A 27,647-nucleotide genomic window follows, 5' to 3' on the forward strand; every position below is an offset into this window, starting at 1 on the left:
ACATATGTACATACAGGATACGTCCACTACAAAAAACAAAGAAAAAAAGAAATTCTATAAGCTTGTGCAAGTAGGCACCAGATGAGATCAAAAATCAAACAAAACATCTGCATCTCTCAAATACTCATTCACACTATAATAAGCCTTATTCACTAATAATTGTCTCAGTTTAGTCCTGAACACAGTAACGTCAAACTCTTTTAACGAAACTGGAAGATGATTATACAACCTTATACTCTGAAAATGAGGAGAACGCTCATATTTGGATCTCTGTGAGCAGGAACAAACAGAATTGATACATTTCTTGTATTGTAGCGATGACTGTCAGAAGATTCCTATTATTTTCCTTCACATAAATCAAACACTTATAAATATATAATGAAGACACAGTCGTTATCTGCTTATTAGCAAAAACATGAGGTGCGAGTGCTCAAACCAAAAATTAAACGTAAAATTCTTTTCTAAGATATTAAAATTCTTTCCACACTCACTGAATTACCCTTAGACTATATACTTTTATACATTAATTGCATTTGATTACGATCGCATGTGATTGTTTCAGTCGGTTTCAGGAAGTCATAATACACTACGCCGAGCTGGTCCCATCAAAAACTGAGCATGACGGTTTGGACGTCGACGTGGATGCATGGCCGGGATATCCCCATAATTGTCTGCTCTTGGGATTATCGTAATGAATCCATTTTTCGTCTCCAGTTACAATGTGATGCAGAAATAAATTCTGTCTTTGCGTTGCAAGCAACTGCTCACAAGCAAACAAACGCCTTTCAACATCTCTCGGCTTCAACCAGTACGGCACCCAATTTCCTTGCTTCTGAATCATTCCCATGACTTTCAGGCGTTTTGAAATGGCTTGTTGTGTCACAAATCCCAATGATCCTGCCAATTGTTGTTGCGTTTGACACGAGTCTTCCACTCATTGTATGACATTTATGATTTATTAATTTCGACTACCACTCACCGCTACAGCCTTTCTATTGCAAAACGGCGGAAACAAAGTTGTACAACATTTTTTTCTGAAATTGACATTTTTGTATTATAATAAATAATTCGATTACGTTCATTAGATAGAAAGGTATGATTCATTTGCATATCCAAGTAAATTTATCATATTTTTTCAGTGCCTCATCAACATTAAACTTATAATATCTAACATTGTAGTTTTAACTAGATTGAATTGGAGAGCTACAGGTTAATTTTATTTATCTCTCACATAATATCGGAATTTAATTGAGGAAATATATCTATGAATAGAAGGTCGAAGGTTTCCACCCCTAGTTATTTTTTCGTAATCAAATATTCATATGGAAAGTAGAGTTTACCTTCAAAAATATTCTATTGTTGTCATCTTACTTTAACGTATTTTCAATTTTGAGGATGAATAATATATAATAATAATAATATATAATAGGATTAATAGGGGAAATAGAAACATATGATTAGCTAAGAAAATCATCAATTGGTTCAGCAATTATTTTTTATAGAGAAATTTTATGAATTGAAAAGTTTTCTGATGAATTTGACTGCAATTCATCAGAAAACCTTTCAATGACAAACTTTATAATTTTTTTTATAAAATTCCTGCCAAAATTTCAGTGGTATGATTTACTTTTCATTCAACAATAGAATAAAATATTTATAATTGAAAACGGGGACCACTGAAGACTAAACGAATTGATCTCAATTCACTAAACAACCAATCGAACCTGAGCTTTCGAAGGTAATTTTATCACCAATCATGGCAACTTCAATTGAAGTTGAATGCAATTGAGATGTGTTAAGAATTGCAAATATAATCCCAAAGTATGAAATAATTCATTACAAAATAACACAGAAAATATTCAATTTCATGAGCGCCGATGACTTTGTCATAAAATATTTAGGTAGAAATAATATTATTATTCCTTCCCTCTTTTCATCTCACAACTTTCTTCTGTATAACAATAAACGCGGAGTCGAATTAATCAGAGAACAATGCACGTATATACACACGTATATTTCCAGAACCAACGTCCATCTTCGAAAAGGACGGATCGTAAGAAACTATTCCAAACGCCCTCTTCCTCATGCGTCCTGTGACGGCAACGTCCTCGCAAAAATACACCGAACCATTATACTATTTCTGTGACCCCAGACCGCGTCTTTCTTCCTCTTCTTCCCGCTGTTCCATCGAATTGCATTCCTAAGTAACCAATGCAATATTCAATGCTCTAGACTCACTTATGCAATTTCAAATACCCCCACCCGGTTCTACGCCTCCTATGCATTTGCGAGCTTTTCTTGCGGCAAGTCTCCGATGCAATGCAAGTTTCAACTAAATCATAGATATCTATGCTTAAAATGACCATCGACACGTTTCGGACTATAGAATATCGTGTAGAAAACGCCAAGTTCCAAAACTACTACATTTTGACACCTTAGTTCGAGTTAACCAATTGATATTTTTGACAGTTGATAAGTGCAATCGGTGAACTACCGAATTTCGTCGGGTAACAGTGAAACGTGATTGGATTTTGAGTGACCGAAGATCGAATAGCACGTGAATCTGATTGGTCAGTGATAAAAATGTTGGATAAGTGATTAGTTCCATGCCCTGCCATAGAGAAGTATTTTTTGCGGGAGATAACGAAATGGAAACAAATGAACGGCCGTTTTTATCGCGCAGAAGAATAACAAAAACAAATCTTCTTATTTATTCAAATTGAAATGACCTTTGGGTGCATTTATTAATTTCTTAGAAATAGTCAGAAATTTCCTGGCCTGGTTAAGACACGCTATTTCGAAATTTATTACCGAGGAGGATAAAAAATCGAGGAAATCTTGCGGTGTATCGAATGCACTGGAAAAGTTCGTGTTTTGGTATTCAAATAAGGTGATAAATTGCAGGAAAGAAATTAGAAAACCGATAAAATGCAAAAGGGAAATGTTGGCATACTATGCCTGTATGATTTATGCGGATTTGTGCAAAATCAAATTCCTACAATCTGATTTTTCCGAGGAAAACTGAAACGATTCAATATTTCCCATTTCTCCATTTGAACAAAACTCCTTATTTATGAATATCTCTCAACTTGGAATGGATAGAAATTCTTATAGTATAAACAGAATTTTTTAACAATTTTTTAAATTATTTTTCAAATCAGTAGCCCCTACAAAAATTCTTTTCTTGATTGTATTCATTGATTGATTCTTCTCGTGATTCTTCTATATATCAGTTAACTCTCGTGTAATTATTAAATTCAAAAATGTTTATTTTGTCCTTAAGTTAGTATGTTTTGCATTATAGATTAACAAGTCGGGTCCCCCAATCTATCATCTGAAATATTATATTTTCTTAGAATTTTTCAACAAAGGAATCAACAAAACATATTCAAATCTTGAATATTTTAAGAAATTAATATCCTCTATCATTAAAACCTATAAATTTTCCAGGATATCACAAAATTCCTGAATTTTAAGTGTAAAACATCATTTACATCCTCCATTGACTGTGTTTCAATTACACTGTTGATGATTCCTGATTAGAAGGAAGCGGCAAGGTAACCAAAAAAATTTCGTTATGCTACATTGTTTCGGATACAGTAAAGATTCGGTAAATAACCTTCGGGATTTCAATAAAGATTGTTTATCTATAGGTTATGCCAAATAATTTGTATTAAGAATATAAGTACATTTCTATGTATTTGTGTTCGATTATTTGAATAGTGTATTGTATCGTACAAAATGTTATATTTTCAACGAATGTAATAACATCAATTAACTACCACGTTATTGCTTCCATTCGAGAATAGAATAGTCATTTTCTAATTCAGTAAATTTTTTTCTAGGCCAAGTTCGACCTTACGTACAATTTTTTATATTTTTTTTGGAATTAATACATACGAAATGTCGTTTGTACTTATATCGACATTGTTAACCGTGAATTTGTATACTAAAACACGCTCTAATCAACTGTACCCAATCTCAATACTTCAATTCGATTATTAAATTGTTAACAAAAATTATCGGTTACTCACGTTGTCTGGAGAGTCTTCCTGTTTCGTTCAATCCTCATTTGATACAATTTCCGACGTTTCTAGGGGGATTCCGTCCAATAAAACCGGTGAGAATTTCTAAGCGCGTCTAGATAAAAATAGACTATTTGAACAGCCATCTTGATTTTTATATCTTGCGGTAAAAAATCGACCAACCAATTCACGACTTTTAAAAATTCCCCGCCCAAATTCGACGGGTCTCAAAGCAAATCTAGCTATCTATGCAGAGTAAATATTGTGTCATCGATTCTTGGGATTTCTTGGGTAGAAGAATTTTTTTTGGCGAGGGCACGGTCATCTAGATTTTTTCGGTGTAGGTGACTGGTTGCGATTTTGTTTTATTTATAGGCCGTTCTTTTGTTTTCAATATCGTCCTGTTTTCTTCAGTTGGTCATGGTCCCGTGTTGGATTGGCGGATGATCGAACGAAAGACTGATTTTTTTGTGACTGCAATTGACAATTTTCTGTGATTTTGTTCTTGCCATCTATGATCTTAGGATTAGAAACGTAAGTAAGATAAGATCAGTTGTTGAAGTGTTCAATTGAAATGAATTATTTTATAGTCTATAACAATGAGTTATTGGAATCATTCTATTTTCAATAGATGATTTGTGGTTATTGAATAGTCAAATTTTTACTAAATCATTAAATTTAATTAATTATGAAAATACACTTTCAAATGATCACGTTGATATGTTTACACTTTGTATCACTTGAATCTTCAAAGTAAACTTGAAAAATCATAATCGTCAAATTAAATAAAACTGAAGTATAACTGCCTTTGTTATATATTATATTGTTTGAATCTTTCATATGCCTAAACTTTCTAATTTTTTATTAGTTCCAAAATTAAAATTTGAAATATTTCGAGAAAATAATTGTCATCTATAATGTATAATGACTTTTTCACTAGACATAAATTTTGGGACGTGTTGTTTTATTCTATCACATTGTATTTTGAGAATTGGTTAATTAGTGGTATTCACTATTCAACAGAATTCTCATATAATGAAATGAGTGTTCATTTTTCTTATTTGAGATATTTTGTGAAATGAAATGAATGAAGAAAAATGTATTTGAGTTATACTTACCATTTTAGAAGGAAGTTATGAGTAATCCAATTATTGGAAATAAAGAGTTTATTTGTTGATTGTCATTACATACATACATTCTTTCAACGAGCATAAAATTCGTTCATTACCTTTAGAGCCGTCTCTATTTTTTCTGTTTTCATTGATTTACTTTTTCAGAGTTAACATTCAAGCTTTCATAAATTTAACATTTTAATTTTCACAATCGTTAGATTCTGAAATTTCATACAATAGTGAATTTAAAATATTGAAATTTTCACTTGATTTCAGTTCAAAATTACATTGTTTCGCTATTATTATAATGGCATCCTCAGTTTGGATGAATTTTAAAATTCTTGAATACTTGAATTTTTGTGCCTTTTTCAAAAAAATATTAGCAATTAGTCAAGGAGATATAAAGTTTGTGTTATTTATTCAATTTTTTTCTATCGCTTTTCCATTCGTGCGCTTCCGAAATTCTAAATTTCCGCTTTATCAATACATTTTCAAGAAACAATTTCAGGGCTCGTAACGAATTTTTTTTTATATAGATTTAAAATGGTAATGACTTGAAATAGAAATTTGAGTTTCAGGAAGAAAAAAACTCGTCAAAAGCATTTGAGTGCCTGTCATATATGTGCTAGTTAGTTGATCTGGATGAGAATCTCTTACATTAAGATCCTTCTGAAATTGCACATGACCTTCGAGTGATTATTTTTCATAAACAAATTAAATTTTAACCTGACGGGATCTGTTTTATCAGAAATATTTTTCCATATAATTAACGTTGAAATTTTTAATGCTTCTGATGACCCAATCAATATGAAATTCTGCATCAAGCTAGAAATTAATATACACAATATATCTATAACTACCAAAACTGAAGATGATCTGATCTGTTGTCCCTGAAATATTAGCATTTTTTTAAAATTGTTTCCTAATTCTTTCCAGGAAAATTCGTATAAAGCTGAAATTGTTATTTTATATTATATGTATATTTAGGTAAAATCGAATCTCGATCGCGCCCGTTTTTACTGAAATATTTTTCGGATAATTTTCAAGAATTTTCTTTTTTATCGGATTTTGTCAATTCCCGAACTAAAAAGAGGCATTCGAGATTCGAAACTTGACTGAAAATTTCAAATTTCTAGGTTTTTACGTTATTACGTTTACGGCTAGACGGACATGCGGAAATAATTGAAATTCAACCAAGGATTCGTAAAAATCATATGAGATGAATTGGATGATTGTTCGAAAGAATTTGTCGAGATTTTACATACATTTTCTGTTCCTTAATTTGACTTTCATTTTCGAATTGTGTTAATTTTTTTTGTGTGTCAGCACTACAAATTTCGTTTTTAATCCGTTTAATTTCAAACTAATCCGAAGCACTAAGATTTGTATCCTGACCCCTGGGGTTATTACAGAAAAAAAATTGATATGGTGCAAATTCCAAAAAATTTTATTCGATATTGGTTCAATTTAAAAATCGTTCTTAAAAGAATTGTATGTTCATACTAACTTTGGTTTAATGTGTCCGACGACAAAATCGAATCAACAAATCGAAAGCATTCCTGTATTCTTGAATTCTTGGTTTCTCAATAAGTTATAATGAAGTGATAGATCATCTCCGAGTACATTTTTATATACAAATTTTGAATTTTATTTTGAGTTGAGTAAGAATAATTTTCCCTATAAAATAAAATTTGGGATATCTAATAAGTATTTGAAAATCAGTTATTATGATCTTTACAGCAGAGTTACATTTTAGTAGTGGATTCATATCATAAATAAATATTTTATCGAGCCAGTTCCAGCTCTCTTCATCTAAGAAATCTGTTCCTTCTCCATTTGCAAAGGAAAAATCCTTGTAATTCGTACGTTCTTATCTTTTATTGCATTACGAAACCCGAAAATAAAATTCATGATGCACCTCCCCCCTTAGAATAAACCTTCCACACATTGCAAATTTCAGATTATTTCCAGACCTTTACATCGTAGTAATTGCCATCTCTTGTAAGGATCATACTTTCTAATTCTCTCAAATCTAGGTTGAAATAATAAAGGAGGAAATGAGACCTTACAGGCGAGCTGTACGTGCAGAAAAAGCGTGTGTGTCTAGTTTCTTTCTCTATTTAAATTCAGCGTTTTAATTGCCATCGGTGATCTGGACAGAAATGTTTTAATCGAACTGTTCTACTCCATTGGTGAACTTTTTCTCACGTGCTACATTTAAGGGAATAAGATGACGGAGGATGTGGTCTACAAGTGGCTGATATTGAAAAATGAGTATTGGTGTTAACGATAATCCGCAAGGATCTCTTCTTGGGGCAATATTATGATGACAACTGGCCTTGTTTCAGATTCATTAATATACTGGGAAAGTTTTGTATTGAAGCTTTCGAAGTTTTTTTAAATCTCTTAGATTATTATTACAACAAATATTCGATATGAGATTTATCTGGAAATTATTCGTGAGCTCAAGAAATATAAAGAAGTTCTCATTCAAAGAGTGGGGGTGATGTTATTTTTCTTTACAAAATGTGATATATCTAAAGATTGGAGAATTTAATCAGGTTCGAATTCTAGCATTGTTAAACATGGAGGAAGAAAAGAAATATAAGAAAGTAATAATCGGTACTTCCAATGTTTTTCTCTTTAAATTTTTTCAAAGAAGTTCTTGGATATTATATCATATTCATTTCAGGAGATCTAACAATCTACAACTCTCTTTGCTGTTATGGAGAACTCCGTAGATATTGATGAAATTGAAAATTTTTCAGGTGATTTGAATATATTATACAAGGAAGTCTATATTTCCTTGAAAGAAATATCATTCTGACCAATATCGAGCATAAGACATCCTAATAACTTCATTTGAAGAAGAGCACCAGATTAATTACCTTCAATTACTCATTTGTGATTGTTATTTTCAATAGAGATATTTCATTTTTTATTGGGTAAAGGTGCCAAGATTCAATGCAACTATTTATTTTCTCCTTTTTTTCCATATTCAACAATACCAATTTGAAAACTGATACATTAGCTTTCCAGAACCAGTTGAATATGTCATTCGTTTTCTTAACAATTGTGAGGAGACAATTGTTCTTTTTCGTATTGATTTGAATCTTCTATAATATTTCCCACATCTGATACTTATTAGTTTTCGGGAAAATAAAGATCAATTCCATCCTTTTTTGATTAGCTCTTCCTTCTTCACTTAAAACATAAAAAAATTCAAGAAATATAAAATTTATAAGTATTTTTTTGTTCTCTATAACCAATAAATCCAAATGCACAAAAACTATAGTTTGTGTGATTTAATATGCACTTACATTCACTTACATTTTTCGTATAGTAAAGTTTCTCAAATCATCAAAATATTATATAATTAATATTATAAATTCAAACTTCTCTAATACCGGGTGTCCCAAGTTATTGTATACATGCAATATCTCGCTTATTGGACAAGATATTAAAAATTTTGCTATGAATAACATGAAAATATCTTTTCAATAAGGTTTAAAAAAGGTTCTCACATTTGACAGCCCGGTGGTAGCTTCCCCTCACTTTTTATTTTCAAATAGCACCCCCTGTATATCATCAATGAAAATTGCATGTTATTCTATTTGGAATACAACGATAGCACATACTTGGTATTAACAAGAAGAACATTAATATTTTGCGTCTTCTTTTACGTTATTTATTGATCTTTATAAAAATAAAATGCCTCCACCCATGTTTGTACAATTTTCGCATATGAAAAGTAGATGAATTTTTTGTTTTAAAAAACCGAGAAATAGGGAAATAATAAATGAGTTTGAACACTTGCTTTGAATGTTTCTTCGTTTTTCGAATTGCATAGTAGCTATTTTCGTTGCAATTCGTACTTCACAGAATGTTAATGTTTTTGTTGTTATTAATGGAAAAATACCAAGTATGTGCTATCGTTGTATATTCCAAATAGAATGACATGCAATTCTCACTGACAATATTTTACAACAATTTTTTAGTTTTTTATCATCTTGTCAAATAGGCTAGATATTGCCTATATGCGATAACTTGGGACACCCGGTATATTCCACATATAAAACATCAAATGAATAATAAATCTAAACGAATATGTTTTGTTCTCAAAGTATTCCGTACCTAAAGGATTTTCTGATGAAAAAATTCTAATCAAACGTTACCCATCACAGGATCCGCACACAAAAATCAAACGAATCATCTCGACCTATTTCGAAATACGTAATTCCAAAAATATAAATGAGGCGATCACGTGGCTCAAAAATGCATAATCGCATTCATGAAGGCCTGATCAGTTGCAAAAATGCACAGACCAGGAAAAAGCTGCTGGCATTGAAGATATGCACATTTAAAAATATCTCGAATGTAAAAACAGATGCGAGGGAGATGTGATGCAGAAAAAATCAATCCATCTCTCTCTGTAGACTTGGAACCCATTCATATTTTTATACTGAGAGATGAAAGCTCCATATCGTGGTTTATTTTCTTACGAGAGTAAATGTTATGGATTTTTATAGAAGATTTATTTTTTTGTTATCTATATCTTATGGAGTAGCAAATAGCAAAAGAAGGTTTATTAATTTCATTTTGGTTTATTATTCTCGATAATCAACGTTTGAAATCGTTCGAGAAAAAAAATGTTAACCCAACATGAAATTTTCAGTTTACGTTTTAGAACTTTTGGAATCCAGGAATAGAGTGAAAAAAACGTTTTTTGTTTTAAACAACTAAAACTATAAAAACTTCAAACATAAAATACTTTTTGAGTGAGTTTCTCATTTCAGAGATGAAATTATTCTCGTAATTTGGTTGAATCAACTCGTGTACAAATTCCAAAAAAAAATTACATTTTGTTGATGACAATCTAGAAGATATAAGAATTGTTGTCCAATAACAAAAAAAAAATTATTTTGCAGAAGCCTATAGAGCTATGGTAGGGTGGAAGTTTAGCATAAAATGAGAATGAGCTAAAAAAAAAAACTATCGATGTCATTGGAAAGCTAGTTAATATGATTCGTCATTGGGGAATTATTATAATCAAGGTAAGAGGAAAAATCAAACTTGAACCCAAAAGACCTAATGAGTTGTGTTATTGGTAAAATAGGACTCAATTCATGCCATTAAGTTACTGACTCTCAAACGGAAAAGTAAATATTTATGATATTTCTTGTGCATTTTTATTTCTTCCCTGAGTTAAATGTGTGAATGAAGAAAACATCGAAGATGGTGTGACTGAAACAGGGTTCTTCATTGAAAATACCCCAGATGATGTTGAACATTTCCCCAAAATTATGATATTTCTTTAATATTTTGAAAATTAATATTTCATGACCATATTTCAAAGAATTCAATTAAATTTTATCTATGTTTAATGCATAAATATAAATAATTCAATAAAATGAATATTTAATTTTTTTCAATACGGAAAATATACATGAAAAATTACTAATCGACCCCCAAAGCAATGGTTGATCTGTAAATGTGTCTAAGGTAGAACTTTTCATGACCAGTGTTTGGGATATCTAATCCAATTAAGTCATTAATTTGAATGTTTTTGATTATCCACAAATTACACCGTGGATTGCTTATAAATCTTTCAAGGATCATCAGAGAAGTGATCCAGAATACACACAATTCCCATTTAAAAGTAAAAATTTTTAAAACTCTTTCAATAATATTATGAATCAAATTTCCATGACATGAAATCGAAATGAGACTTCAAATATGTATATGATAGAATAATTATTCTTCACGATTGTTCATTGTGTATTGAATTGAAGATTCGGATCAAATATTTCAAGAATTAAAAAACATTGAACATTCATCGGCAATTTAACATTTTTTTATTTTATCGCTCAACGGAAATAAGTCTCCTTGCATAATAATACAAACTAATATTGAAAATTAAGAAGTATCCTTCATTGAATAGGTAGTTAATTTTAAATATTATGTAAACTGAAAACCTGTGATAATAGTGCATCATAATATTTTTTATGTATTATTTCTAATGATATCAATTATTATCGAAGCTTTCTAACGTTCAAGTGAAACATTTTTCTAACAATCCTGAAATTTCACGGCAAATTTTTGGTATGAATAAATCAGAAAAATTACCGACAACTCCTAATTATTAAGAAAACTATAATAGCTATTTCTATTTAATCGAGTGGTATTGATAGAACCCACTATATACAATAGGTAGAGGCACATCTCTATAATCGAATTGCACATTATTATTGGAATACCTACAATCGGAATCGAGTTGTTTACGTTTTGAAACTCTTTATATTTCTGATCCCTATAAATGGATTCCAGAATAAGTAGAGCAAGATAGAAAAACATCAAGCAGGAGCAATACCGTAAAAACGATCTTTTAGAGGTCAAAACTGCACTCTTTCTTATCAAAACTAACTTCCCTAATCTACGAAAAATGGGAATCAGATTTTTTTCGTTGTCGTTATCAACAGATAACGTTAAAAGTACCAAGTTCAACAAATAATACAGCTTCGAATGAAAAATCTGGCGCAAAAAATTCCAGTTTTGTGTTAACATTTAACGGGTAAAGAAGACAGATCCTGTTTGTCGTCGTTTTACGTTTCATGTTTTTTCTCGTGGTGGATGCGTTGTTTTTCTCGCGCAAGGTAAATATTTGCACTTAGCCCAGTTTTCTCTTTCAACATTGTTGTTATCTGTCGTTTTTTCTTCAGTTATCTGTGTTCTATGAGCTAATGTTGGATGAGTTGGCTAGGTCAAGGGATTATTTTTGTATGTAGTGATGGGGGTTTTATTTGAAACGCAATCGTATTATAGGACCTTTTTTTATCGTGAATAGATAAATGCACTTCAGTAATTGCGTTCATGCGTGATAAATTTGAAAAAAAATCAGGATTTATCATTACGACGAGGCGACTTTTGAAATGATAATGATAAGATTTCTCATTCTTCGTAATGGAAAATAACGTAAACTACAGGATAATAGTGAAATTGAAGCGTGATTGAAAAATTAATACTTTATATTCTAATTGCCAATTTGATAAAATAATTTCATTTACTGAAGGAAACATTTTTTTCCAGAGATTATTTCTATGGAACCAAATTTTTCAGAAACTATCTATGTATATTGTTTATACCAGATAGCTCCCAAGTTGAAGGTTTTAAGTTGTCAGGTTTTCATTAATATTGAATTTTGATCGGCAACAGCAGAAAATAATGATTTTGCTTCTCGTATTTAAGAAAAAAGAATAGATATAAAATCATATACTTACCTAAAATTTCAAGAAATTCATAATTCCGAAACTATACGGGCTATAGTACTTCATAATTGATTTATTCTGATTCGATTTCTTGATTCAAACTTATAAATGTATCGATCGTGTCAGGAACAAACGGCGACAGACATTTAATTCCCAAATTTCAAGCAAATAGCGGTTAAAGTTTCTGAAAAACGGGTGGATTTTTTCTAAACAGTGAACTATAAAATTTTGAGACAGCAGATTTTTTTCTTCAAACCAGAAGTGAAGAATTGATTATTTATATTGATTTTTATCTTTTGAATCTCAATATCTGTGCATCTATCAGTTTTATTGCATTACCAGCTCCATGAATAGATGAGCACTATTTTTCATTGAATTTTGTGAATTTATTAGCTGTTTTCAAGGATTTGGTAATACTTAGATGCGCCCTTGAAGCATCGGACAATGCTGAAAATTGACTCCAACGTTAAAGAGAGAAAGATTGGGCCTCCGGTCACGTGACCATGGAGGAGAGAATGAAGAACATCGAGTATTTCATCAGTATGTTGGAGTCAATTCCTCCCTATCCCTATTTTTTACAATTGTATAATATTTGAAGAACCTGATGTTGACCCAAAATAAAATCTAAATTTAATTAGATCATTGACTCTATTCATCTGCTGACTCTGTGGATCTACTCGCTATGGTTTTCTATCTGCTCTATCGACTATTTAGATGTATCCTCTTGTTAGTAGCTGATCTAACAGGATGATACATCTAAATAGTTGATAGAGCAGACAGAAAACCATGGTTTTCTATCTGCTTTACCGACTATTTAGATGTATCATCTTGTTTGTTGCTGATCTAACAGGATGATAAATATATCTAAATAGTTGATAGAGCAGACAGAAAACCATAGCCAGTAGAGTCTTTAATTATTTGTGGCATTGATTTCAGCAGAGGACCGAATTTTTGTTAATATTAGTAACCAAACTATATTTCGTGTTGTACAGTTAGCCTTCTATTATTTCTGCTGTTATATATAAAAATTGAAGCACTCAATGAAAAATGAACTGATTCAATAAGCATGAATTGGAATAGGTGTTTTTTAGCGTGTTTCTATAAAATTTGTAATAAACTAATAAGAATATACAATGAAGAACTTTGTTAATAACAAAAAAAAAAAAATGTTCTGTTATCAATTACATACATGGAAAGCTGTATTGTGAAATTCAATCAGCTACTCACAATCAATACGTAAACCGACAATTACTAACGAATCCTCTTTATTATATTATTATTTATTTTAAGTTCTCCCAAATATAGACCGGCCTTCCTCTAATTATCATCTCAGAGGCCGATCATTATGTCTGACGTCCAACACATTCAACCACTTTTTACCGACCAACAGTAGTTTTAATTTCACTTTCATCCAAGCTTAATTTCCTGTCGTGTCAAACGAAGATACTGCATTTTAACATTAATAAGCGCATATATCTTCATTCGACAGGATTAAAATACATAAAGCATAAAGGTGTAACTGAACGCGACCTTATTAATTGCAAGGTACAAGATGTGAATAATTTTTTCAGATGATAGGAATTACGTAATATTATAATGTGGGTTCAGTCTTGGTGTAAAGCAGGTGTGTAGTGTTTTTAAGGATTGTTTGTTTTCGATTGTGATCGATCAGCGTTAATTAAGTAATTTGAGTTTTTAATTCAATGAGGCTTTTTCACTGCATAATAAATTGAATTATTTTGAAAGAGGAGATGGATATACCAAATGTTATATAGATTGGCTAGGTCCTTTGGAAAGTTTTTCGTAAAAACACCATTATACAATTATTCACTGGAATCTAATTACTAGCAAAATTAAGCTATTAACTATATATTGCAATACGTTCAAAAAGTAATAGTTTATGGCAGGCGATGTGAATTTGTCAGTTGGACAAGACGTAAACTGTAATAAACATCACGCTGCACATTGCCTGTAATATTTTTCAACTTTTTGCAAAAACCATGAGCTGTTTCATTCAGATGATATTTGAAAAAAAAATAATTATTATTATTAATAAATATTATATTGCTGTGGATAAATTGATTGTGTACTAGTTTCGTAAGTTTTTATGATTAAAAATAATGTGAAATTTTCAATTTTTATAACTTAATACGACTTCAGAATGAATGGACTAAATGGGCGGTCATTCAATCGTTTATATTTATGACCGCAAAATGAACAATCGAACAACTTTGGTTTCGTGTCTGTCTGTGTGTGCGCACATCTTTGTAACAGCGTTGATTTCGCCAATTATCAACCGATTTAAATGGAACTTGGTGTAAGTATTCAGATTAAACCGTAAATGGCCGAGATCATATTATTATTTTGCGTTCTACTATTCCGATTTTGATGTATTACTACTTCTAAGAGTGTGAGCCTTATTGAATTCATGGTATTCGTTTAGCATGGTTGAATAGAATTCGGAGGATAATACTGTGAAGTGCTGACTTTTCAAAACGAAGGACAAGGAAGCATAGTACCATACGCATTAATTGGGTGAACTAGTAATTCACCGAATATAATCAAATAAAATTTGATTTTCTAGATGAATGTAAAAATTAGAACTTGTGTAACTTTTTTATCAACTTACAAAAGATATTAAAAATAATTAATTCATGTCTTGTCAGCCTGATGGTTCTGTTAAGTTTCCAACAAAAAATCACTAAATAATGAATTATCAAATCGAAGCTCAATTCCCAATGAAGTGGATTTCATTTATTATACATATATGAACAATAAAATACCCTCACGAGATATTTTTATAGTACAAAACTCTCCCAAAAACACACCCAGATTGTTATCATTCGCGCTTCATTCCAAAAAAATCCCCAAATAAAATATTTTGCAAAACAGAAGTATGTGATTTGTGGGATATTTATAGCATAGATAGGAAATAAGTATTAAACACTCAGACAATATTCGAGTCAGATATTTATTCAAAGGTTACGGTTATCATTTCGACATAGTGACGCCATTTTATTTGATTAAGTACTCTCTAGACAAGTAAACAATGGATCAGATAACGAATAACCACGAAAATTCGACAAAATGGAGGAATTGTTTTCTGTTTCATGAAATGACTAAGCTAGAAAACACAGATAGATACAGATCTCCACTAAATATCAATTTGGGAAAGAACGTAGGTATTGAAATTTTTTTTAAATATTTTTTTCCATTAAAAAACAAAAAATCGAGCCAACACTACCCACATGACTGACACCAATAGCCTCTCCCGAAAACTGAAAAACTATTTGATAAATATGGATAAATTTTAAGGCTAAAATTATAGGATCAATAGAATATTAATTTCTCAACATTCCTGTTGATACCGTTTGATAATACGGTGGTATCAAAAACCAAATATTAAAAAAAATTAAAAAAGCTTAATCGCTATGTAGTGTAGTACGCCGGCCATTCAGTACGGAACTTGTCAAGTTATTTGACCAAGATAATACTTGTCCGGAGTTCAAGTAAATTCTACACACTACGTACCAACTTCTGTCAGTTCATTTGGAGAGTAATCGAATTGCCTTCAATTTGAACATTCCGACAACCAATGGAAAGTGCAAGTGCATTGCAGGTCAGTCTTAAGCCTGGTATACATTAGAATAATAGTAGTAGAGTTCTTTTGCATACTCTTTTCTGAAATACTCTACTATGCTCATTTCGGTAGAGTAAATGTATTCACGTTTGCTAGTAACTTGAAAAGATAGTTCGAAGGTTGAAGCACACAGCAGCTATAAGAACAAACTATCCTCTGTTAAAACCAAACTTGTGTTTGTGTACATTGGTATTTGGGATTCACGGCTTGACTTGATATTCAAGCTACTTGGCTTGGCTTGACTTGAAATCAAGTCAAGTAGTAGTTTCTCAATATCAAGTCAAGTCAAATATTTATTTATCAAGTACTTGAAGTCTATCAAGATTCTTGATTTTTACTATTGTGTAGTGCCACATAAATGCTGAAATGATGAAATGGAAAGGAACTTTGCAAATAGAACTTGCATTTATTGAACTATATTGTTTGAAAGAACCAAAAATATCAACCATTTCAAAATGGGCATCCAACTCAAATCACTATAAATAGTATCATAATAGTAATAACAAATTAAGGAAAATGAAAAAAATAAGTTTCTTGATATTGAGAAACCTTCAAGCCTTCTTTGATCACATGATTAGGCTTTTAGGTTAGGTTAGGAAGCCGCGATTTATTCGACAATAGAGAGGAAAAAAAAATTAATAGCATAATTAATTAGCCTAAAATTATGGCCAAAAATAAATCTCGAGTTCCAAAGTGGTTCTGCTATCTTCACTGGGGTAAAGTTCTAATATCTTCGAATATTTCCAAAATATTGTTGAAACAAAAGGAAGTATCTGGGTAAATAACATAATTAAGTAAGTAAATATAAACAAATTCACAATTGTACCTTCTGCCAGAAGACGATGTGAAGAAAAGCAATCAGAATCTTAACTGAACACAGGTGAATAGTTCTGTAACTGTAACAATAATTTGCGATTATTCTTGGAATCATCCAGCAACCACTTTCTCTGCCTTTTCATTTTTTCTGTCTGATGTCGATACACAATCCATCATCAAACCAAACCAAACTCAGGCGTCAGTTATGTATTCATTAAAGCAATAAGTTGGGGTTATTATATTCGACTGTTAATGAAAGTGAAGGTAGGACAGTTCCGATAAAAAGAAGAAAAGAAGGCGAATGCCGCACTTGGCTGCATGTAATTGGCATTAGCATAAAGTTTAATGAGGATACCAAACCGATTTTATTAATTGGTATCGGCTGTCCGGTCTTGTTGGTATTCGGTTTTTGTACGATTCGCCTTTTTTATTACTGCACGTTGGTAGAAATGCCCGATATGGTCGCCGGATTCGTTTTTCGTGCTTTAGATATTCCTAATGTTTCAAGTTTCACCTTGCACCCGAAATCAAGGACGTAGATATTGGGAGGTACTAAGGGCGTAGATCTTTTTTTTTGGGGGGGGGGGTTATCGAAAAAAAAAATTTCAAGACATTGTTTACTCATATCTATAATGTGAGAAAAAGAGATTTGATAATAAAGTTTGAACCAATACTCGAATCAATTTTTTTTATTAACAATTCGATTGTTCTTATATTATACTACACTTCGTTTTCGAGATATAGGGTATTTCTTGTAGTCCTACTTTTTTTATGCTTAACCAGTTTATCGAATATTTATTAAACTCCGCTACAGAGTTGGTAAATAACTACCAAAACTTATAATTAATTTATTTATCACAGCTACCTTACTGGATCTTCATAACAATTTGGATTTTCCTGAGAATATAGAGAGGTGTTTGAATTTTTTTTTCGAAATCGATTGCAGGTACGACGAAACTACAACAAATCAAAAAGTGTAGTACTGAACCGGTGTTTCTCTTTAAATTTTTCTAAAATACCAGAGGTTCACAAAAAAATAATTCTGGTGGAAAGAAGCGGGCACCCTTCCAGAGAAAAATCACCCTGTAGATTTGCATTTAAAATTAGAATAGCACATGATAAACACTTTAAATTGGAATATCTATGCCAATTCAAGTTAAATATCTTGTGAAGGGAAGGCGCTATAAATGAAAAACTTGAACACCTGTATCTCAAAAACAAAACGTTTATGGACTCATGTTATAGGACTTTTTTCTTGCAATGGTCCGAGAAATCGGTCATTTTCATTTGTACCTCCAATTTAGGAACACCCTATAGATATAGTCAATTCAAAACTGTTGTCTTCACAAATAAATTGCAATTTGAATGAAACACAATAAATTGTACGACACAACCCAAACAATTTTTCGATGCGAATTACTCAGTTCGGTTCTTTGATACCTACATATTGAAATTGTGTGACGAGAAGATACAAAAAACCGAAAACAACGGGTAAGTGTATTGCGATAACGATTGAAAAATCACAGATGGTAAATAATGGGCGATGCCGAGAAAGCGGATAGATGAAGGAAAATAATAAACCTAAGACAAAGACGAGCTCATAGTGCAATAAAAGTACTCATCTTGAAAGCGATAATATACTAATAAATCGTAGAGGGGTCCGATTTTCTACTAACGTGTCGATTAAAAGGAAAGTGAAATTATTATTATTGGTTCATTTTATGGAGAAATTTTGGTTCTTCGTCTTTGCGAAATTTCTAAAATTTTATATTTTGAAAATCTTGGGGGGGAGTAATTACCCCCAGTACCCCCCATTTCTACGCCCTTCGGGGCACCAGGAGTAATTACCTTCCAAAATTTCAGAATTCTCACCAAGATGACGAACGAAAATTTAAAAACAAATTTAAAGTAAAAAATCGTACGCTTTAACGGTTGATGAATTTATTATCGCTTTCAAGATGATTAGGTACTTTTATTGCACTAAGAGCATGATGTCTACGTCCAAGGTTTATAATTTTCACATATCTATCCGCTTTGTCGCACCTTGTTTTGCCATGTGTAATTTTTGCATTCATCATTGCTAAACACTTACCTCATCTTTTCGGTTTTATTTTTATGTATCATTCTCTTCACGCAATTTCAATACTGCAGTTGTCGAAGAACTGAACTAAGTTATTCGCATCGAAAAATTGTCCGTGCTGTGTTTCAATCAAACTGCAATTTGAATAAGAAAGAAAATATGATTCTGGTCTCAGGCAGAATTTTACGGAATTAATTTTCCGAATTAATAGTACATTTTTAGTTTAATAGCAACAGAATGAGAGTTGCACCATTGAGACAGAAAATATGCCAGATACTGCATTGATGGCACTAAAATTTTGCGAGTCAATATATTCGAAAGTTTACTTGTCACTATATTTGATCTCCGTAATGCCTGTATGTGTGGCGAGCTCTGAGAGGAATTTTTTGACATTGAGGAGGTTGAAAACTTGACACAGACCAACAATAGGTCACGAAAGATTGGCAGGTTTAGCCTTATTATACATCCATAGGGAAATCGAACTCGATATTGATTTTGAGAATATAAAGAGGAGAATCTTGTACAAACTAAAACCAGTGAATAATTTTATTTCCCTTTCACAACAATTGGTTATGAGTCATTAATTTATAGGCATATTATATTTATGTTTTCTTTGTTTATTATAATCACAAATTTATCAAATGTTTTATTAGGGGAAAAAGTATGTTGTTTTCAAAATGTTCCTTGTTGCGTATAAACGTTTCATAAATATTTCTTTTTGATGAAATAATTGACAAAAATTTTTTTCGAAAACCCGCCTTCCAAGAAAAAAGGGTCTACGCCCTTGCCTTAAATCAGCTTAATCGTGAAAATTGACAAAAAAATTGCACAGGAATCGGACCAATTTTAAAAACTGAATAATTCACGACCTGTTTAATTGAAGCATTGTGATTAAGTCAATTTCATGATCATACCGAATAGTGCAAATGATATAATCTATACCAATTGGTAAAATTTTTTTAAACCTCAAATTTTAAAGTGACGATTATCAATGCCGAAATAGCAATCGATATGATTTCGAATAGTTCACAAGAAAGAATTTAAAAGACTGATGGTGGGTTTCATGAAATTTTTATAGTGATGGTTTGCTCTATCAAATCATTTCTTCCATAGATTTAAAACTATAATCAACGGGTCAATCAAAGTTTTATGAAACCCTTTGTAAGCATATTTTTTCAATTCTGTTCGAATATCGTAACAACTGTGAAAGTTATTGTAGTCGTATTTTTTAGCACAATATTTATAGTTCAGTGTTAATCTTCACAATTATTTTATTATATATAATTCGAAGTCATATGCATAGCAATAAAATAGAATTGTTCTCATTCAGTGCACAATTAGATGATTCAAAATAATTATTCAGATATCTATGGGTCACGCTATGGAATGAAGAATAATAGTAGAACTTTAGTAGAATTTGAAATTCGATAAATAACACAATGGTTTATTATTTTCTCTCATACAAGTGGTTCTGGGAATAAAAATAACTAATATTACTCGAGGATTCGAACCTTTTTTTCAATTTATGGAAACATGCAACTCGTTTGATAAAATAAGGCTATGGTCTTGTTCAGATGTGCATACTCGATCGATATGAAATTTGGCATTTGATTGTAGAATTATAGCATAAATTATCTTGCGAATTTCGTTCGAAGGGTGAAGGTATCACTATAAACATGAAATTTTGCACTAATGTTGAAATGGTTATTCTTCAGATACTTGCAAATTCTCAATCCAGTCGAATTTGTAATCACGACATTGATATTAATATGTACTATTCTTCCAATATTCTCTTTGAATTTTCTTTTATATGTTTGAAATTGTTATTTCATATCAACACCCAAAAACTTGATGTCGTGACCACGGAAATATTCGATAATTTTTTTTCGAAATTCAATTTGTTTTTGAGAGTATTTTTTGTGGTATCATTTGCTTGATTTGCATGATTGCATTCACGTAGCTAACTTTAAAATAAATCCAAAAAATTCAGTATTAAATAGGAAAGAATTGTTTCTCTGAAATTATTGGATTTTGAATTAAGATCATTTGAGAGAAATTAATGGGCTTTTATGATATTACAAAGAGGAAGATATGCCATTAACGATGAAAAAAATATTACCCAAATAGCCGCCACGGCTATGGTTCAGCACTATACCATTTTCCTTTACCAGTTCGCACATTAGCGGCTTCAAGTCCTCGATCTTTTAGATCTTGAATAGATTATGGTGCATTGAAAAAAGAAATATCTTTCATAAGATCTCGATGTCCTATTGTGAACAAATCTTCTAAAAAAAATTCGGCCAGAAAACTTTTCTTGCAATCCGTGATCTTTGCCAAATACAGCTCTCATCTCCCTAGCGGAGCATGGTGACTTTTCCGTAGCACGGTTGGGTTTATATATCGAGAGGTGCGCATCTCACGACTCCATCTCTCGAACAAGCACAGAGTCACAGCACAATCATCATTCAGTAATTTATGAAAAATGCTGACGACAACCACCGGTCTTCTAGATGCCAAAGTATTGCCATTGAATATTTGGATCAGCATCCTTTTGATGGATGTTCAGAATCCACTTTCCAAAGAAAATAATTGTAGAATCTACGCTGTTTCTAATCTAATAATCACACGTGTTTATTGTGTATCAGAAATAGAAGAAGAGTTATCAAGATAGTATGCCATAAACACATCATACAAAATTTTCAGCTGTGAGAAAAAACCAAAAAGTCATCCTCATTAATATCCGCGTTGCGATGCTTCCTGGCATTAACGCCGAAGAAAAAAATTCTTCGTTCTTCATCATATTTTGTTCAGTTATTCGAAATTGATCACCGTTATGCATTTTTCACCGGGTCAACTCTGCCAGTTCGCAGAGTCTAAAACCCTCGACGGCAATCGCGGAAGAGATTAGAGCCTTGATAAATTGCACACTTCAATTATTATAAACTCTTTTAATGTATAATTAAGACCGAGCTGAAGCAATTGCATATACGTGCAGCAAGAACTGGTTAGGTCTCTAAGGAGTCGAGCGCATTCTGCTATTCGCTAATTTGGAATTATTATTTCATTGAGATCGTTGCATCGGTTTCCGAGTGATTGAGGAACGTTGCGAAGATCCCGAAGATAAAGAGGCCTATCTACGTCAGGATTTTTACATGCAGTAATTGGAATACGAAGAGTTATTTTGCTGCGATCCAGATTGGAAGGATGAATGATTGGTGACTTATAGATCTTCCGAGATTCATAAAATTTTTACAAAAAAATATTTATTTATTTGATAAAAATAAATATAAACACTTTTCAATTTTCATAGATTTTTAATAAATTAATATTTTGCAATGTAACATATTCTTGATAAAGCCGCTCACACGACGCAACAGTTGTTGAATTAATTAAAAATCTTTGGAAATTAAAAAGTATTCATATTTATTTTTATGGAATTAAAATGAATTTCCATGAAGTAAGCACTGAATCCATCAAAGAGAATATCCTTACTCAAAAAATGTTTATTTTAATATATGATATTTTTTCAATAGTATAGAATATTTCAATGCGAATGAAAACAATATCTTCATAAGGCCGATAAAAAAACTCATGAGAAATATCTTGTGGCATAGTTTCTAAAATTCATAAATTCATTTCCTATAGATTTGTTTATGAAGTAGGTAATATAAATGATATACAGGGTGTTTCCTAAACATGCGGCAAAATTTCAGGGGGTTGTTCCTTGGATTATTCTAAGAATATTTTGTCCTTTGATGATTTTTGAAAAATCTATTTGTTTCGAAGATATAGGGGAAACAAAATTTCAGATAATAACATTTTATTATGAAAAATTACATGAAAATTCAACTCAACCTACAAAAACTGTTGAAAATGACCACCTCTAGCCAGCATACAAGCATCCAATCTTCTCCTCATTGACTGCCGAACCCTTTCAAAAACACCAGGATCATTTCTTATTAAGTTACACCCAGCAATGATCCGATTTCGCAAGTCTTCCACATTTTCTACTGGAGTGGTATAAACTAATGATTTTAGTCAAAAAACTGGCCGTTTTTAGTAATTGGAATGTTGTTAAACAAATTTAAAAATAAATTGTACCTACTTAGTAAACACAGTGCGGTACGCATTTTTATTTAAACTATTATTAATTTTAAAAATATGAAAAATGTTGTTCGCCCTGTATCTTCGAAACAAAGAGGTTTTTCAAAAATCATCCAAGGACAAAACATGCTTAAAATAGTCCAAGGAACAACCCCCTGAATTTTTGCCGCATGTTTAGGAAACACCCTGTATATTTTGAGAATTTTGTATCGAACAATACATCTCATATTTATCCTTCACGGTTTTGTTTGTTATTATGCACTTATTTTTGGTAAAATTTTTTCGGTTAATCATTTTCAATAATAACTCAATCGAGAAAACAAATAGCTTACCTTGAAATTTTCTAAGTAAACGTTTTGCAATGTAAGGAATCCAAAAATCGAATAAAAAAATTAGCCATGCGTCTTCGAAAGTTTTATTCAGGGGTGTTCAGAACTGTTCCCATTGAATTTGGTCAAAAACTATTAGCTATAATGAATTCATCCTCAAGAATAAGACCCATGAATTTTTTAAGCAATTGCAGCAAACAATCAAGAAAACAATAAAAAATATAATTTCTAGAAAACTTAACAACACATAAAATTGAAAATGACTTGCTGCGGTGATACTGAATACAATATTTCTTATCTAGCATTTCAATATTATAATTTTCGATATGACAATCATAACAATGTACTTACAATGAAGAGATCTGCAGTAATTTCAATAACGGTATTGCCTACATGCGGCGGTATTTTGTTGCATCGTTCAACTCAGTGGCGGCAATAGACGGCGGGCAGATGAAGCCGCCCCCTGAAATATGTATACCAACAGCAAAAAAAAATTCAAATTAATTTAAAGTAAACGACCTGGACATCATGACCTCCCCCTCCCCTATTCTTGAAAACTGGCGTCGCCACTGGTCCCACTTAAATCAGTTGGTTTATCTTAGCACTCAAACCTTCTGTACTCATAGGCTGGTTTTTTGGTTCATCTTCGAACAAAAACAACCCAGAAAAAAAAGATTCTTTGGCTTTGATCTCTAGTTGAAGTATACCTGACATAGGTAACATATGTCACCTGTCAATCAGTCGTGCAATAATCAACGGGTCTTTTTAGCTATCAAAATAGCACACAATTCAAATTTTGGCTCTTAGTTAGTATAGGATAGAACTCAGTTTTCTGAATAGGTATATCGACAAGTTGTGAATTTATTTATTTTTCATTCTCACAATGCAAAAAATTTGTTCATTGTATTGATCATGTTGATTCAATTGATTCAATGTACTTTGTCATGAATATAATGAAATTTCATTCCTAATCGTATACCCCCTTCATTGATATTATTAATACCTCGATTCTGTTGAAGTGTGTTGATGTTGAACAGTAATACATTATTGATACAAGTAGTATAGAGTACAACCGATCGATTATATGAACCGAACATTGTAACAATTAACATTTCATTGGTTAAATGGAAGTTGTCTCTTGATAAAATGAAGAAAGGACTTCTTATTCTATTTCTGTACATCGGTTGAAAAATGATGACCGAATTCATCATTTCAATGAACTTTTTCATTGAATTCATGTACACTTTTGGTTCAGTGGCAATTCTGGTATCGGGTTTTCGAGCCATCATAATAGGTATAGGATAACAAGTTTTGTCGTAATTAAAAAAAATCAAGGAATTAATTGACTTCGTGTTAGGAACATTTCGGGGCTGGTTCATTCATGCGTCATGGACATCCCAGAACTGTTGTATGTATTGCATAAGATGTGATTTATTATTATGTCATCGTTGTCGGCTATTTCATATAGCTGAAAAGTTCTGATGACAATATTCTCCTGAAATTCGGCAAGAACTTCTCGAGAAAATCTCTTTACGACGTATTGAAAGTGGATTAGATGAATTCTAAAAAATTGAAAAAAAAAGTCGTAGCGAAAATAAGTGAAAAAATCTAACAAGTTTGATACTAAGCATGGGACAAAGTTGTAAAACATTCTATCCAAATATAAATTAAATATAAATTGTGAACATTTCAGGGAGCGTTAGAAAAATAGGCATTTACCGTGAACATTTCCAAAGGTTTATTATAAGAAATTATATACCTTAATCAACTGAACCTTTCATTTTGAAAATGTAGTATATAGTACTACGAAACTCGAGTATGTAACTCTAATTCAAATAAATTTAGTGATACTAAAGAATGTAATTTCGTTTTTCTAATTAGTATAGATTATGTAGGTTTGAAACCACATTAAAATATGTACGAAAATTTGAACAATATAGAGAAAGGCTTGTTTTCTGCGATACTAGAGCTTACATTATCAGAAATTAACAATGTACACATGTATCTCGTATACATTTTGTCACTAACGCTCGAATACTTGTACCCATTTCTAAAATTAATACTAAACGAGAATACTAAAATATGTGTAGACGCATCCACAATTGATTTTAGTTACTTAATTTAGTAACTTGCTTTAGACCTTTAGTCACTTGTAGGGATTCACGGCTTGACTTGATTTCAACTCAAGCTCAAGTCAAGTATTGGTTTTTCAATCTCAAGTCAAGTATTTATTTAACGAGTACTTGAATCATATCAAGCTACTTGATTTTTAGCAGTTTTATTGTGTAATGTCACATCAATAAAAAATGACGAAATGAGAAGGAACCTTGCAGAAAACACTTTTATATATTAAACTTATTCTATAAAAGAACAGTAAATATCAACTTTTTTGGAATAGAAACATAAATTAAATCACTACAAATCATAACAAAATAAAAAATATTAAAAAAATAAAGTTTCTTAATATTGAGAAACCTCCAGGCTTTGTTTGATTCCATAATTTTCCATCCAGGATCTAAGACACATGAGGCATTTTATAGATTTGTCGTTTAACCTATTGCGGGTTTTCGTAACTGTATGAGCAGCTCTGGAAAATTGTCTTTCAACAGGAGCTGAAGATGCTGGCGTTGATAAAAAATCCTTGGCCATTTGGTACAAGTTTGGAAAGACATTTCTGAAATACCAAAATCCACCAATAGATTTCATAGAAATGTGAGAAAACTACTAATAAAGTCACACTGGCGAATGTTTCAGTCTCTCGGTACTCGAGGAATACCCTTATTTAGTCTAAGCGCGCACGAGATTGCAGAAATACATGCCGTGCGATGCGTGCATATCAAGCTCAGGTAATATCAAGTAGCTTGATATCAAGTCAAGCAATAATAATAATAATAATAATAATAAAGGTCTTTATTGAATAAAAATTTAAATGCAATTGTTCCAACATAACAACATTCCAACAATAAATAAGCTCAAGTATGTAATTTTGCAAGAGGTTTATTTTCAAGTCAAGTAGTTGGTTATAATGTCAAGCTACTTGGCTTGATGAATCCCAAGCTACTTGACACGTGTGAATTCTCCTTTATACTAATCAGGTATTAGTTAAGTCATCATCTCTTGTGTATTCTTGAAATTAAATTTTTTTCCTTATATTTAATGTTTAATGAAATTAATAATACCTATCACTTCAAATTTATTAGTTATCGATACAAATGCCTTTAAAAGATTCAACACAGAACTCATCCTGAAATTCTATGACCATTCTTCAAAGTATTTTTAGTGTGAATAATAGCCATTCCGATCTGAGGAACACCTGCTCTACGCCCAACAACGAAGATTAAACAAAATATCCACTTATCTCTCAAAATCTGACTCGACAATTAGTGGGTGTATCTTGAATATTTATCCGATGCGATCTTATCAGCCTGTATATTCCCAGGTGATCTCTAACACTTCATTTTTGGCATTTTCTGGATAAGATATACGCCAAGATTATGTATTTATGTACCCTGCACTTTGGTAAAATGTAACCAACTGTACCAACCTCGCAAATGTTCCACTTCCGCCGATTTGCTTGTTTGTTTCCTGCAATGGCTTTGAAGGAAATGTTCGATTCGGTGTGTATGAATAAACACAAGGAAGTTTTTAAAATGTACCTTATTTTATGAAATACAAGAAAACGAATGTGTATTCGTTTTATTGTTTTTTTACCATGTTAGTTTTGTACTAAATAATAAAATAGTGGAACATACTCAATTACCCATAGATCTTCCTTATAGTCAGTGAATTCCAACCATAACTTCTCAGTATCAAGCAAATTTTTGTTCAATATTGAGACTTCCCAACATAATGTAAATGATAAACTGACTAATAAATTCATCTACCTATGAATTGCAAGTTGAAACCCATTTGTTATTCACAATTTTATGGAAACAAAAGTTTACAGAGTAACAATATGTGATTGCAAAATATTTATTGAATAGAATTTTTGTATAATTTAGTCACATGTTAACTTTCGAATATGGAGCCGGGAATTTTGAACTCACTGATGACGGAATCGTGGTCAAAAAGTTTGAATTTTTCAGGATAGATTCGGATCTCGAATGACACAATTAAGTAATATCAAAAAAAAATCAACAAATATTTTTATGACCACACAACTGGCGGAATAATTTTTTTCTTGCGCTAAATTTCAAGTTCAACAAAACCATAGAGAATTTGAAAAAAAATGGGAAAAGAAATACCAAATATTTCCCAACAAACCGACCGAGTTGAA

At 31.5% G+C, this 27,647-nt stretch overlaps 1 protein-coding gene across 14 annotated transcripts in view; it reads left to right on the forward strand.

Moving 5' to 3' along the window:
* LOC123674906 (zinc finger transcription factor lin-29-like) overlaps window positions 1-27,647 on the forward strand; it is a 145,610-nt gene that overhangs the window by 27,401 nt on the left and 90,562 nt on the right. For 5 of the 14 annotated variants that reach the window (XM_045610047.1, XM_045610054.1, XM_045610055.1 and 2 more), the window contains exons 1-2: window positions 2,284-2,570; window positions 4,440-4,559. The exons of 1 other annotated variant lie outside the window; for it this stretch is intronic. The gene's annotated coding sequence lies outside the window, so the exon portion shown is untranslated. Of the gene's footprint in view, window positions 1-2,281; window positions 2,625-4,423; window positions 4,560-11,661; window positions 11,791-27,647 lie in introns of those variants that run through there. 8 more of the 14 variants (XM_045610057.1, XM_045610060.1, XM_045610059.1 and 5 more) reach the window with 6 other exon arrangements.

This window comes from Harmonia axyridis, chromosome 3 (genome assembly GCF_914767665.1).
Source record: "Harmonia axyridis chromosome 3, icHarAxyr1.1, whole genome shotgun sequence".
NCBI classification, from domain to species: Eukaryota; Metazoa; Arthropoda; class Insecta; order Coleoptera; family Coccinellidae; genus Harmonia; species Harmonia axyridis.